The sequence below is a fragment of the Astatotilapia calliptera genome, chromosome 7, assembly GCF_964374335.1.
Source record: "Astatotilapia calliptera chromosome 7, fAstCal68.1, whole genome shotgun sequence".
Lineage (NCBI taxonomy): Eukaryota > Metazoa > Chordata > Actinopteri > Cichliformes > Cichlidae > Astatotilapia > Astatotilapia calliptera.
Window position 1 is genome coordinate 61,777,538 of NC_137428.1, and position 7,817 is coordinate 61,785,354.

The following is a 7,817-nucleotide window of genomic DNA, read 5'->3' on the forward strand; positions in this document are numbered from 1 at the left end:
CCCAGTTCTAAAAATTCTGCAAGGATTGTTAAATAAGGATGATGTTATTGACAAGAGGCAATAACAGAAGATTGTAAACCCACTTCTGGGAAACCTACAACTGGGAACCAGTGTTATGGTTACAGTGTTGTATGTGTTATCTGATCATTTAGGAGCACATTCCTTTGTCGGTTTTCAGGAGTCATTTAATGTTGATAAATTTTGTCGGATCTGTTTGTCCCCTGCAAAGTGGGTCATTTTCACTGAGAACCAAAGAGTTGTATAATGTCAGTGTTTCAAAGCTCAGACAAAATGTGAAAATGCAAACTGCTGACGGGGTGAAAAATAAATGTGTATTCAGCAGGTTGTCTTGCTTTCATTGTACAGGGAATGCAGAATTATTAGGCAAGTTGCATTTTTGAGGAATAATTTTATTATTGAACAACAGTTTGCTGACGACACTGCTGTTGTGGGCCTGATCTCCGACAACATCGAGACGGCCTACCTGGAGGAGATTAGGAACCTGGAGACCTGGTGCCAGGAGAATAACCTCCTCCTAAACGTCAGCAAGACTAAGGAGCTGATCGTGGACTTCACTACAAAGCAGGCGAGAAATTACAAACCCCTCATCATCAGTGGCACGCCAGTGGAGAGAGTGGACAGTTTCCGATACCTGGGTGTCCACATCACTCAGGACCTGTCATGGTCCTGTCACATCAACACCCTGGTTAAGAAAGCCCGTCAACATCTCTTCTTCCTCAGAAGATTTAGAGACTTCCATCTGCCACTGAAGGTGCTCAAGAACTTCTACTCCTGCACCATCGAGAGCGTCCTGACGGCAAACATCTGCACCTGGTTTGGGAACAGCACCAAGCAGGACAGACGAGACCTGCAAAGGGTGGTGCGCTCGGCCGAACGCATCATTCAATCAGAGCTCCCTGACCTGCTGTCCATCTACACCAAGCGGTGCAAGTCCAAAGCTAGGAAGATTATGATGGACCTCTCCCATCCCAACAACGGACTCTTCTCACTGTTGAGGTCTGGGAAGCGCTTCCGCTCCCTTAAGGCCAAAACAAAGAGAATGAGGAGGAGCTTCTTCCCCCAGGCTATTCGGGGCCTGAACCAGGTGTTGGGCTGGACTCTCCCAAACACGTCACTATAAGACTGGACTCTCACACACGTCACCACACGCACCACCACACATTTCCTATCCGGTTGTTCAGTGATGACGCGACGAATCCTACTTCCGGGTCTAAAGTAGTCTGCGTTTAATATGGCTTTTGTGTTGTTAACATGTTTAATCAAAGTCAAAGTCAAAGTCAACTTTATTTGTCGATTCTGCCACATGTACAGGACATACGGAGAATAGAAATTGCGTTACTCTTCAATCCCTAGATAAATAGCAAATGAACATTTAAATATATTTAAATATAAAAGTGATTAAAAATGCAAGTAAAATAATTAAAAAGTAAAAATTTAAATAAATACAATTTTACATATAACAAGAAAGCTATATAATATACAATATAATGGGTAAGTGACATTGAGTGTAAACCAGGCAGAGTAGTGCAAATAGGCAAATAGTGCAAATGGAGATTTTGTAGTGTACGGTAAGAGAAAGTGTAACAACAAAGTCTTATGAGGTAATGGCAGTCCAATGCTCCACAAAGTGACTGGTAACTGGTGCAGGCCAGTGAGTGAGTCAGAGAGTGTGTGTGTTTGTGTGTGTGTGACAGAGTTCAGTGAGACCATGGAGGAGAGAGGGGAGAGGGGGCAGAATCGGGAGGGAGTTAAGCTTCCTGACAGCCTGATGGATGAAGCTGTCCTTCAGCCTGCTGGTCCTGGCCTGGAGACTCCGCAGTCTCCTCCCCGACGGCAGCAGCTTGAAGAAGCTTTGCATTGGGTGTGTGGGATCAGCCGCTATGCAAAGGGCTTTTTTAGTGAGACGGGTGCTGTAAATGTCCTGGAGGGAGGGGAGAGAGACACCAATGATCCTCTCTGCAGCTCTCACTATGCGTTGGAGGGTTCTATGACAGGACGCATTGCAGGCTCCAAACCACACAGTGATGCAGCTCGACAGGATGCTCTCGATGGTGCCTCTGTAGAAAGTGTACATGATGGGGGCTGGTGCTCCTGCTCTTCTTAGTTTGCGGAGAAAGAAGAGACGCTGCTGTGATTTCTTGGCCAGTGCTGTGGTGTTGTACGTCCAGGAGAGATCCTCTGTGATGTGCACACCCAAGAACTTGGTGTTGCTCACTCTCTCCACAGACGCTCCGTCAATGGTCAGAGGAGCATGTTGGGTGTGCATTCTCCTGAAGTCCACAACAATCTCCTTCGTCTTCTCCACATTCAGAGAGAGATTGTTGTCAGCACACCACGTGGCCAGGCGTCTCACCTCACTTCTGTAGTCGGTCTCATCCCTGTTGCTAATGAGACCCACCACCGTTGTGTCGTCCGCAAACTTGATGAAGAGGTTGGAGCTGTATGATGGAGTGCAGTCATGGGTCAGCAGAGTGAAGAGGAGGGGGCTCAGCACACATCCCTGCGGGGCCCCCGTGTTTAAAATGATGGTGCTGGATGTATTACTGCCAACCCGTACTGCTTGAGGTCTTCCGGTGAGGAAATCCAACAGCCAGTTGCACAGTGAGGTGTTGAGCCCCAGCTGGACCAGTTTTTGAATGAGCTGTTGGGGGATTATGGTGTTGAATGCTGAACTGAAATCTATGAACAGCATTCGAACATATGAGTCATTTTTGTCCAGGTGTGTGAGTGCCGAGTGGAGTGCAGTGGAGATGGCATCATCGGTTGAGCGGTTGGGCCGATAGGCAAACTGGAAGGGATCCAGGGAGGGGGGCAGGACAGTCTTGATGTGTTGCATGACTAGTCGTTCGAAGCACTTCATCAGGATGGGAGTAAGTGCAACAGGACGGTAGTCATTAAAGCAGGAGGGAGATGACTTTTTTGGAACCGGAATGATTGTGGTGGCTTTAAAACATGTGGGGACGACAGCCTGGATGAGTGATATGTTGAAGATGTCTGTGAAGACATCAGTGAGTTCCACTGCACAGTCTCTCAGTACACGACCAGGAATGTTGTCAGGACCCGGAGCTTTACGTGCATTGATCCTGCTGAGGGATCTCCTCACGCTGTCCGGTGACAGAGTCATCACCTGGTCACCAGGAGGGGGTGGGGTCTTCTGTGCAGTGGTGCTGTTTTGGACTTCAAAGCGAGCAAAGAAAGTGTTCAGCTCGTTCAGCAGGGGGATAGTGCTATCACAGGTCTGTGGTGGGGGCTTGTAATCTGTGATGGTCTGAATGCCCCGCCACAGGCTCCGTGAGTCTCTGCTGTCTTTGAAGTGATGAGATATTTTCCTGGAGTACTGTCTCTTAGCCTCTCTGATGCCACGGGAAAGGTTGGCCCTAGCTGTCCTCAGGCTTGCCTCGTCTCCATCTCTGAAGGCAACATTCCGAGCTTTCAGCAGCCTGTAGACCTCTCCTGTCATCCATGGTTTTTGATTGGCCCGGACAGTTATGGTTTTCGTGACTGTTACATCCTCAATACACTTGTTGATGTAGGCAGTAACAGTCTCTGCGTACTCCTGGAGGTCAGTGGTGTTGTTATAGGTGGCAGCCTGCTTAAACATGTTCCAGTCTGTAGTATTAAAGCAGTCCTGTAGAGCCTCTGAAGACCCCTCTGGCCACACTTGTATCCGCTTACGAACCGGTTTGGTCACTTTAACGAGCGGTCTGTAAGCAGGCATTAGCATGACAGTGATATGGTCTGAGGCGCCGAGGTGGGGGAGGGGAAAAGCTTTGTAAGCTCCTCTCTGGGTGGTGTAAACAAAGTCCAGTGTGTTATTTCCCCTTGTTGGAAAGTCTATGTGTTGTTGTATTTTTGGAAACACGCACTTTAAGTCTGCATGATTGAAATCCCCAGCCAGGATGAGAAAAGCATCAGGATGGGCTGTCTGCTGCTCACTGATGTGCTGGTACAGTTCATTCAGTGCCTCATTCCTGTTGTTGACATTGGAGGAGGGAGGGATGTACACAGCGCACAGGAGTATGGCTGTATATTCCCTCGGTAGATAGAATGTTATGTATTTTCTTCTATTTGATCTCAAAAAGCTCCTAAAACAGTCAGCGACCACTGTTGACCTCCCTCGGCTTTTATTACCGCTAATCATTTATTTAAGCTCAGTTTTTAAAACCTTAGGATGTAACTACAGCCCAGCCCATGCAGCAGTATATGAATGGCTAACCTCGTATTGTGGATGGATTATCTCAGTTGTTCTCCTGGCTGAAGTTTGGTCCTTTTACAGCATCCTGCCATGCGATTACATTTGTTCCTGACCACCGAGAACACTCACATTAACTTTTATCGAGTGGAAAAAAAGTTAGCTTGTTTATATCATGCTAACATAGCTGTGTCGCTAGCGGTCACGTAGCAAATCATTATATACCAGCTAGCCCAACTTCAGTAACCCTACAAACGTCACTGCTATTTAGTTTTCTGTCTTCATTTATGCTGGAAGTGATAGCAGAGCTGTACGTTTTAATTTGTTTCCAAAACCCTGCAGTCAGGACATGCTATATTGTATTTAGATAGAAGCTAGCGAGCTAACTCCCTGCTAACTTCTAACTCCGTTAAATGTCATAAATTCCGTTTTCATGGATGCCTGGATGTTAAACTCAATTGTTACACCTGGTAGAGCAGAACGCTGATCATTTTATTAAAGATGAAAGACTTTAGACAGTTTTTCAACTCTCAGTAATGCCATAGTGATCGTTTGATATATGGACCTGCAGCGGAGTTTAGACCCAGACACGGCTAGTGACGTCAGACTGAACAACCGGATAATCCTATAATTTATAATCCTTATCTTTATAATCTCTTCTGCTATTTGCACATTCTTTACTGTAAATTCCTAAGTTAATTTGTAAATTTTTGTAGTAAACTGTAAATTGTAAATATTGTAAAACTTTTCTGTCATTTAATGGTCGGGCATTGTACAGCTACAAGCATTTCACCCCCATGTCATACTGTGTATGGTTTTGTGTGTGTGTGACAAATAAAATTTGAATTTGAATTTGAACAACCATGTTCTCAATGAACCCAAAAAACTCATTAATATCCAAGCTGAATGTTTGTGGAAGTAGTTTTTAGTTTTAGCTATTTTAGGGGGATATCTGTGTGTGCAGGTGACTATTACTGTGCATAATTATTAGGCAACTTAACAAAAAACAAATATATACCCATTTCAATTATTTATTTTTACCAGTGACACCAATATAACATCTCCACATTCACAAATATACATTTCTGACATTCAAAAACAAAACAAAAACAAATCAGCGACCAATATAGCCACCTTTCTTTGCAAGGACACTCAAAAGCCTGCCATCCATGGATTCTGTCAGTGTTTTGATCGGTTCACCATCAACATTGCGTGCAGCAGCAACCACAGCCTCCCAGACACTGTTCAGACAGGTGTACTGTTTTCCCTCCTTGTAAATCGCACATTTGATGATGGACCACAGGTTCTCAATGGGGTTCAGATCAGGTGAACAAGGTGGCCATGTCATTAGTTTTTCTTCTTTTATACCCTTTCTTGCCAGCCACGCTGTGGAGTACTTGGACGCGTGTGATGGAGCATTGTCCTCCATGAAAATCATGTTTTTCTTGAAGGATGCAGACTTCTTCCTGTACCACTGCTTGAAGAAGGTGTCTTCCAGAAACTGGCAGTAGGACTGGGAGTTGAGCTTGACTCCATCCTCAACCCGAAAAGGCCCCACAAGCTCATCTTTGATGATACCAGCTCAAGCCAGTACTCCACCTTGCTGGCGTCTGAGTCGGACTGGAGCTCTCTGCCCTTTACCAATCCAGCCACGGGCCCATCCATCTGGCCCATCAAGACTCACTCTCATTTCATCAGTCCATAAAACCTTAGAAAAACCAGTCTTGAGATATTTCTTGGCTCAGTCTTGATGTTTCAGCTTGTGTGTCTTGTTCAGTGGTGGTCGTCTTTCAGCCTTTCTTACCTTGGCCATGTCTCTGAGTATTGCACACCTTGTGCTTTTGGGCACTCCAGTGATGTTGCAGCTCTGAAATATGGCCAAACTGGTGGCAAGTGGCATCTTGGAAGCTGCACGCTTGACTTTTCTCAGTTCATGGGCAGTTATTTTGCGCCTTGGTTTTTCCACACGCTTCTTGCGACCCTGTTGACTATTTTGAATGAAATGCTTGATTGTTCGATGATCACGCTTCAGAAGCTTTGCAATTTTGAGACTGCTGCATCCCTCTGCAAGATATCTCACTATTTTTGACTTTTCTGAGCCTGTCAAGTCCTTCTTTTGACCCATTTTGCCAAAGGAAAGGACGTTGCCTAATAATTATGCACACCTGATATAGGGTGTTGATGTCATTAGACCACACCCCTTCTCATTACAGAGATGCACATCACCTAATATGCTTAATTGGTAGTAGGCTTTCGAGCCTATACAGCTTGGAGTAAGACAACATGCATGAAGAGGATGATGTGGACAAAATACTCATTTGCCTAATAATTCTGCACTTCCTGTATAAGGTACTTTTGACACGATGTTTTAGAAAGTATTGTACCTTTGGAGCTCTGATTGTGTTTGAAAAATGTTATTAGAAAGAAATACTTTACATTTACATACTTTACTTAATAAAATGCTTCCCCTATAAATTTTCTGACAAAACTAACTGTACACGGAAAATTTCATTTTCAAATACTTGTATGTGAAACTGTTGGGGGCAATGGGCATGAAAATTGGGCTCTTAAACTTAACATCACTGCTTTAGCCCACTTATTGACTTTTGGTCAGTACATTCCAAAGCTAAAACAAACAATTTATGTTAGTCAGCCTTTTACAGCTGAGGGCTAATAAAAAATAAAATAATGTCAAGAGACATTTTAAATCAACCAGAATAATTTGAATTAACATGCAAGAAAGATTTGTTAAAGGTTTACACTTTAATCTCAGATGAAACCCCAGACTTTTTTCCCTTTAGGCTCACCTAAAGATGCAACCATTTAAGCACAAGGATGGTAAGTGCTAAAGGCTTAGTTTTTCTGTCCTCGAAATCTTCTACAGCCCACAGACAATGAAGACACATTGAATTAAGGGGATGGAATTCTGCACTGTGATGGTAAAAGAAGAAGGCATCATTGATGTGTTGGTTGTCTCGAGGATGCAGTAATCCTGTGTGATCTGAGTGATGTCCCGTGTGCCGTTGCCATGCTGATGGATCTTATTTTTGCCCTCAACATAGACTATCCAGAGGAGCTTAGGTACACATTTGAAGTCATTCAGAAGATTCTTATCAACACTGATTGTTGTAATTCTTAAATTCCAATTTTACTGTTTGCCTTTCCACAGCAAATGCCTTTACGTATTTGTTCATGGTTTAAGAAACGTACTTCTGTGAAAAACAGTATAATGGTGGACTCTGCAAGTGCTCATCTCATGCAAGTTCATAGGGTTTTGTTTGCATATGAGCACACTGAAAGCTATGCTTCAGAAGCATGCACTCATTTTCAAAGCAATTGGTTCTCTGGAATTTATTGAGGTTGTAAATGAAGTCACATACCAGAGTTTGAGGTGTTTTATGGTTTATATTCACACACTGATCTGCAGTACAGTGTTTATGCTGTGAACTTTAATGCAGCAGTTTTTTTAGCTCATGCCATGGTAAAGGTTCTGTTGTCCAGCTGTCCACAGTTCACAAGAATCGTTATTCCTCCCGGAGTATTGGTCAGAATTTAATTAAACATGCACAAAGCCATTACCTAATGAGTAAATAAATGGATGGAT